The sequence below is a fragment of the Sinohyriopsis cumingii genome, chromosome 19 (assembly GCF_028554795.1).
Source record: "Sinohyriopsis cumingii isolate HCF-2022 chromosome 19, ASM2855479v2, whole genome shotgun sequence".
Classification (NCBI taxonomy): domain Eukaryota; kingdom Metazoa; phylum Mollusca; class Bivalvia; order Unionida; family Unionidae; genus Sinohyriopsis; species Sinohyriopsis cumingii.
The window spans coordinates 3,262,952-3,270,266 of record NC_142979.1 but is presented as its reverse complement, the minus strand read 5'-3'; the positions used below and the strand labels follow the sequence as shown (position 1 = coordinate 3,270,266).

At 38.1% G+C, this 7,315-nt stretch overlaps 1 protein-coding gene and 1 long non-coding RNA gene across 4 annotated transcripts in view; one reads left to right on the top strand and one right to left on the bottom strand.

Annotated features, from left to right (window-relative positions):
* Positions 1–2,362: 2,362 nt before the first annotated feature.
* Positions 2,363–3,958, bottom strand: LOC149775066 (uncharacterized). Its single transcript, XR_016416547.1, has 2 exons — positions 3,398–3,958; positions 2,363–2,814 (listed from the first exon to the last, which is right to left on the bottom strand). It is a non-coding gene; the product is annotated as an uncharacterized LOC149775066 (long non-coding RNA).
* Positions 3,959–5,654: 1,696 nt separating this feature from the next.
* LOC149775065 (beta-1,3-galactosyltransferase 1-like) overlaps positions 5,655–7,315 on the top strand; it is a 63,929-nt gene continuing 62,268 nt past the window's right edge. For 2 of the 3 annotated variants that reach the window (XM_089942970.1, XM_089942974.1), the window contains exon 1: positions 5,655–5,904. The gene's annotated coding sequence lies outside the window, so the exon portion shown is untranslated. The other variant, XM_089942973.1, reaches the window with a different exon arrangement.

The following is a 7,315-nucleotide window of genomic DNA, read 5'->3' as shown; positions in this document are numbered from 1 at the left end:
TTGGGTTGAAATCACTAAGGGTGGTACGGTAGGCTTAGTCACAGGGTTGATGTGTTTAGCTCGGGAAGGTCGTATTCTCTTCGGTCGTGATTAAGAAGTCTGATACATTTGTTTCAGACTCCTTAACTCCGCTAAAATGTCCAATAGTACCGTGACCGTTTGATTTTCACCCTCTTGTTTCTTTGCTGCTACTTCTTTTTGTTGTTGTTGTTTTTTTCTTCCCTCTTCTTCTTGCTGCTGTTGCTGTAGGAGAAAAGCTTGTTCCGCTTCCTTTTTGTCGTTGTATAAATTTCTCCAATTCTTCTTTCTGTCTCTGTCTAAAATTCTCCACTTGCGGTAATGAAGAAGGTAACGAAGGTTCCGGAACAAATTCTTGCGAGGTAAGAAAATCCACAAAATCCCAATTCATCTCTTCTGAAAGTAAGTCCGGGTTCCCTTGGGCGGTCTCCACTGCTGGTGCACCCCAATGGATCGTTTTCTGAGTTTCCGTCATGTTGAATCACTGTCGCATAGATTGACTGCACACAAGCGCTAACGAATCTATATAGACCACGTGACGTCACAGACTGCTCTCTTCGGATTGGATGCGGGCTGACTGAATTTTGTCACGCGTGTTTGGATTGGTGAATGAACTCAATCCGTTTCAATCCTTCCTCTACCTATAAATAAACGCAGTTCACTGCACTGATTCACCTGTTCTCGTCGCCTCAAGATGTGGACCACAGTTGAATCATCCACCCTTGTGTCTTCGATGATGTTTAGGACGGACATGCTCATGTATGTCCGGTCCAAGTGGACTGTTGTTGATAGGACAGATACTAGTCTATGGATGAGAAGAGTTTACATAGAAAGACAAGGATGTCTCAATAGGGTACTTGTGTATGGACCTACAGTTAGAAGGAGTTTAAGAAGAAGAAGATGTGACAGATGCCATCTATGTTAATATTAATATTAACATAAACCCAAAGGCCCTTTTCAGGGCCACCCACATTTCTCGAAAAGAGAATGACTTTCGATTGGCTACCTCTTTTTTTTTTTTTAAATTTAAAAAAAAAAAAAAAAAAATCCCGTGTTCAATTCCCTTTGTCCCTAGACAAGCCCAAACTCTATTCCTCATGTTAATTTCCCTTGTCGCTAGACAGACCCACACTATAGTTCCATGTTAAATTCCCCTTGTCGCTAGAGTGACCCAACAATTTTCCCCATGTTAATTTCCCTTGTCGCTAGACAGACCCACGATTTATTCCCATGTTAATTTCCCTTGTCGCTAAAGTGGCCCAGGGGTTTTTCCCATGTTAAATTTCCCTTGTCGCTAAAGTGGCCCGGGGGCGTGGGGTCTGTAATGCTAATTCCCATTGTCGCTACGGTGGCCCTATTCACTACTACCGATCAATTTCTTTCGTTGAGGTGAAAATAATTTTAACAAAAATTATCTCGACGTAATAGTTTCGCAATATGTTGTAAACATTTAATACCTTTCTGCAAATTAACACAGTACTGTTTCGGAAAAGTTCGTTATTTTCCGTTAAGTTATTGAGAAAGAATGACTATTAGACCACAGTTTGTTATACATTAAGGGGTCGTCCATCACTTATATCAACAAAATGGGGGGAGGGCGTTTGAAGAAGTTTGACAATTGTTGACATGGGGGAGGGGGAGTTCAAGATAAATTGACGTCAACAATGTTATTTTTTTAGAATAAATTTAATAAATCAAAAAATAGGAAATTAGTCGGTGCGTTTTTATGGCACACACTCGCTCGCCCGTCAACAGCCCACCAGTTTAATCCTAAACCGGTTTAGCTCTTGCCAAGGAAGTCATAGTCTTGCATCATCATATTTTGTTTTTATTCAGTGTAGATTGTAGACTGTAGACAGATTTTTAAGGGAAGCTGTTACTAAATTCAAAGACTGCACTGAGCCATAGACATCTAAATAGTATAGCTATCCATGGACTTCTATTAAATAGCATCTACATTATATGTATAGATGCTATATGTATTGAAGTCCATGAGCTATCCCTCCAAGGATGGATAACTGAGCCTAGGAAACTTGAGAGCTTGACCATTATACAGTCATCTTTAACATAATACATAAAATAAATTATGTAGCCTACACAAGCTTACAATTTCTTCAACCACATGCAGTAACCTTAATGCCTTACAAATATTGTACACTTTGATAACAGACTGTTACACGGGGGGAGTGAATGTCCCTCTGTATTTGGTTTTCGTTATCTAAGGGTTGACCACCCTCGATGTTATCGCCCGGTTCGAGTAAATATAAATATAAGTGGTGAAACTTATAGGTGGAATAGATAGAGATCTGAGCAGGTATATAGAACAAACCAACACGAGCCCCCGTACATGTAAACAAACAATTTAATCAATTACATACAAACACTGTGAAAATTCATTACATCAGGAATGTACTCTGCTTTTAAAAATTTAACTTTCACCGAAATACAAAGAAAACGCAAATAGATCTAAATAAGATAGCCGATCTGTTACTGATAGATTTAGTTCATCATAGGATCGAGTGAACAATCGAAGTCAACGTCTTGTATGATTTCATAACCTGCTCGTCCTCAGTCTGTTTTTGCTTCCTCTGTCGCTGTTCAGACCCCTGGATCTCGGGATGATACTTTCTACCACCCGTCTCAGGACACTCTTAAAATACTTCTTCAGAAATTAATACGTCGCAGGATTGCGTCACAGGATTATATGTCTCACTGCACTCTTCTCTATGCTTCTCCGTATAGGTCTCAGAATAACATCACTCATTCGTTCCATACGTCTCTGGAACTATTTTCTCCCTTTTAAATAAATATAAATAGAGACAACCTAAATTTCCCGTTATTTATGAAACGGTTAATTCTTTATTATTCTCCCTCGTTATCAGATTTCACTATCAGTGCTAAACAGACGCTAAGGCTATCAATCGACTCCACATGTCCTATATTGACCCTAGTTAGTCAAATGGCTAATTCGTTACGCCTTGACCTTACACATTACCACATACACAGCGAATAAATAGGATACATCACGTCAATCAATTACTAGATCATTTCCGTCATTACACACTTATTCTTAATCATACGTGAAATCTTCTAAATTCGGCGAATTCACACGGATTCTTGTAATCATATTAACTAATGTAATGCATTAAATTCTTAGAACATAATTCTTATGCAAACAAGACGACAAATTCAAACAATTCGTCAAACTTATCTAAAGAAGATTAATGTACAACTTCCTATGCATAAACTCAACACAGTTATACTTCATAAAGCAAATTATTACACGAATGTAGAAAAAAGATTCATGCAGATACAAGTAAATAACTTCAGCAAAGCATTATATATGGCATCAACAAATTACATGGAATTGTCACACTACCTTTGCTGTCAACGTTTCTTCCTCTAATCGGTAAATTAGTTCGTCGGTTCCTTTCGACAATCGTCCCCCTTTTGGACAACAGTTTTACGGAAATTTCTTGCAAATTCCCGGAGTCGTAACCTTTGGGTCTCCTCTTGTAGGAAAAGCTTAGACTGATTAAAATTCGATGCGGGCGATATTAAAACCTATGAAATTTTGTGTTGGAACACGCCCTCTCATTTAACGTACCAATCAGAATCAAATATCTCTGCCGCCTTTTTTCCAGAGGCGCCAAAGTCAGGGTCAACTTGACCTGGTAGTTTGAGTAACAGAGTTTCTGCGTTCTCTCAGTTTGTGACAACTTTACCATGAAAATGAAGTTTTCCTTGTCCTAAATTGTCCGCCTGGCTGCTGTATAAACAAATGTTTAATTAGGAACAGAATTCTCCCTCTAAAGGACATTACCGTACACGGTAGTATGGCGATATGATACGCGCTTGTCTCCATAAATCTAATTAATGGTTGTCTGGTCTCAGCTAATGTATTCTTGTTAGATCGACATAAAATTTGCCACTTCACACAGACTCTTGTTCATTTCAGGCAAAAGCCCCCCCCCCCCTTTGCATAAACTGTAAAATTGTTATAGTCAATTTGAAATATGTTAAACAAGTAAAAACATGTATTAAAATTTATTTGTAGACCTTTTAATTTCCATAATTCTATTTTTAGCATAAAAGCCAGCCGTATAAAATATTGTTATTTTTTTGGGGGGGGGGGGGTAAAGTTTTATTAGGGGGGTCACTGAAAGTTTGACAGTTGTTGACAAGGGGGTAGGGGGGTAAAAAATTGCCTAAAAGTTGTTGACATAATTAATGGACGTCCCCTAATCATTTTGCATTTAGGATTAAAAACGAGTAACTGCTGAAAAAAATAAATATTTAGTAGTCCTTCATATGCACATAACCCACCAGTCTACATTCGTAAAACCAATCCAGTTATAGTTTAATATTTATAGCAACTGTGTCTTGTTGAACACACAGTAACAAGCGCACATAGCCGACTCAAGTTATTGATCATTGTTGGGAAAGCCACGAATACAAAATGATATAGGTAAAGCCTAGCTTGACAACGCGGCCGACAGACTTTGTTGATGCGTTCGCACACTGACTAATATAGCATCTCTATGCGAAAATGAATTGATTGTGACTAATAAAATGTCAGCAATTTTGAAAGTTTACATTTGAAGAAGTAATAACATGCCCGTCTAATAAATATGTCGAAAAAAAGAGGTTTAGACATGTCTATAAAATGTTTGAGAATTACTAATAATTCAAGTAGTACAAAATGACAGATGTTCACGCTTTATGTCAGCTGATTCATGCGTATTCTTACTAGTCTGTTTGGTTGATATCCATGTTTCATAAGTTTTAATGTAAAATTGTTCAGCGGTGGCGGTGACGTTAACTGACGCTGCGATATGTTATATTTCTTGTTCAATAAGCGGAATTATAATTTTTCTGATGCGGTTAATTGTTCGATTCTCGAAGTTGTTGTAAAACCACACACACACACACACACACACACACACACACATAGGAACTTACAGTAAGCAACATGTGAATGTATGATTTCAGTACAATAAGGGAGGTCACACTATCGTATTTCCTAGAAACGTAGACTGGTTTGCGGTTATTTTGGCTGAAGGATACGTTAGAAACAGTCTGTGATCGGGCTATCTAACAAATGTGACGGACACCAATGAACAATTCCAAAATGCTAACAGACATCAGGGAACATTTCCAAAATAATTCCATGTTTCAGTCGGCGAAAGAAACTTGAGTTTTACAATTTAAAAAAAAAAAATGAAAACATGTTTACCCTACGGGGTCGCTTAAGAAAGAAAACTGGCAAATCGTGATCCCAAGTTCTCTGTTGTGTCGAACCTCAATGAACAGTCGCACTACACAAGTCAGATGTGCCCTGTAGGCCATTACACTATTGAGTTTTCCGTCTATTTATTCAGCCAGATCTCAGTAAGTGTGTGTGTGTGTGTGTGTGTGTGTGTGTGTATTTTATGTCATATTTGAAACTAAAACAGCATATGATACCCGCCAAAACTTAAGTAACAAATGTCAGCTTGATTTCTATTATTTGAAATAATACTGACTTTTCCATACCGCGTAGGTTTCTAATTTGACCTATGTAGGAGAAACAAGTAAGCCTTTTGAGGTATTGTATTTAATCTATCAGTGTTCACGAGAAAACATAATATTACAATCTCTGTTGTTTAAGGTTTGGCCAGAGGGGATTCACGTAACTCATTTATCAACACGCAGTTCAACTAGGTATGTGGTAACTATTCACAATGTTGTGGTATTGCGGTCTCTCCGTATCATTGGGAAACTTGAGCAAGAGCGCCGTGACAGAGGCGAGACGCGCATTGCTGATGAGGATGTAAGGGCGGTTTCTGAGGGAAGAGAGACATACACTCAGGAACGTATGAGTGGATTGATGTAACTATTAAACAGGTCAGTAATTATTCTGATAACTATCATTCCTTCAGGTCTTTAGTCATGATTATTCAAGTGTTCCATGTTGAAACTATGACTAGCATGCATAACACCGACATGGTAACCACCAGCTGATGACAGTTTTATTAAAGGTATGTTAAGCAGTATATCTCTCTTCATGGCATGACAGCTAATAAACTTAAATTTATTGATTCTCGCCTCCTTTGATCGGTACCTAATCTACAATCTTTTCTCATATCAGGGTTCTTTAAAATTTATTCAGAGATTGTTTAGAAGCAAAATCGAGTGGGAACTTCTTCAGGTTGACTGATCACATTTCCCTATTTCTCACTCCTGCCTAGATATACTAACCTGTATGATAGAGAGACGGGGAAGTTTACACTCGTATTGTAGGGTTTTCTTCAAAGATTGAATATTCGTGGCGCATAGGAGTTAAGGTCCATAAACAAATACTAGAATAATGGACACAGGAATTGAAACCCACCTTATTGTGGTGGTGGGCGCAGCTATTACTCCCAAGTACAATGGAATGTCAAGAGCCCCCAGGTGACGCACCAGCCATAATACAAAAAATGACTCGGGTTAGTAGCTGTATACATGTACCGTAAAAAGCTTTCACATTATTAGACTCACAGTCTTTCTTTGACTCAGCATCATTTGAACAATGTTATATCGATCAAGTCAAATGTACATGTCAGGCGTTCCGCTGTATCGTGAACAGACGCCATTAATCCATACTGGACAGATACTACACACATGGAATCGATTATTTTACATCACATCTACATATAATGATGATAATTAAAAATGCAGCAGAATTGCACTTGAAGGATTAGATGCATTGACCTAGTTTTGTCTTTAAGGACGGAATACAATATGGCAAGAGATTGCGTACTAGAATCCACGAAAGTTTCCTTAATTTAAAAAAATTGGTAGAAATAAATAATTGTTGAATACGTTCTCGTTTATATCAAAAAATGTTCTTCGTTGCACACCATATTTTACAAAAGATCATGTTACTTACTGACTATTATCTTTCATCGAAAGTGATGACTGTTGAGGAATAGTCAATACTTAATCGGTGGAGGTGGGTGGGTGGGACGATCCACATACAAATCATTACAATGTATGACAATTCTAACGCCATCATCAACGTTATACAGAATATCCGGCTTTACTATAGTACCGTATATCCTTGCTTAAAAGTCGTGTATGTGTGAGATTTGGATTTTTAACGTAGCTTTAACAATGTTTTAGTCATATCGCTACGACGTCTGCAGTGTGGCAGTTTATAGTGATGTCTAGCACTGGGGCATCATGTCGCAGACATGTAGCATGATGTCACACCCAGTCACATTATCCTGACACCAGGCCGACCAATCCTAACACTAACCTCGTAATGCTGAGC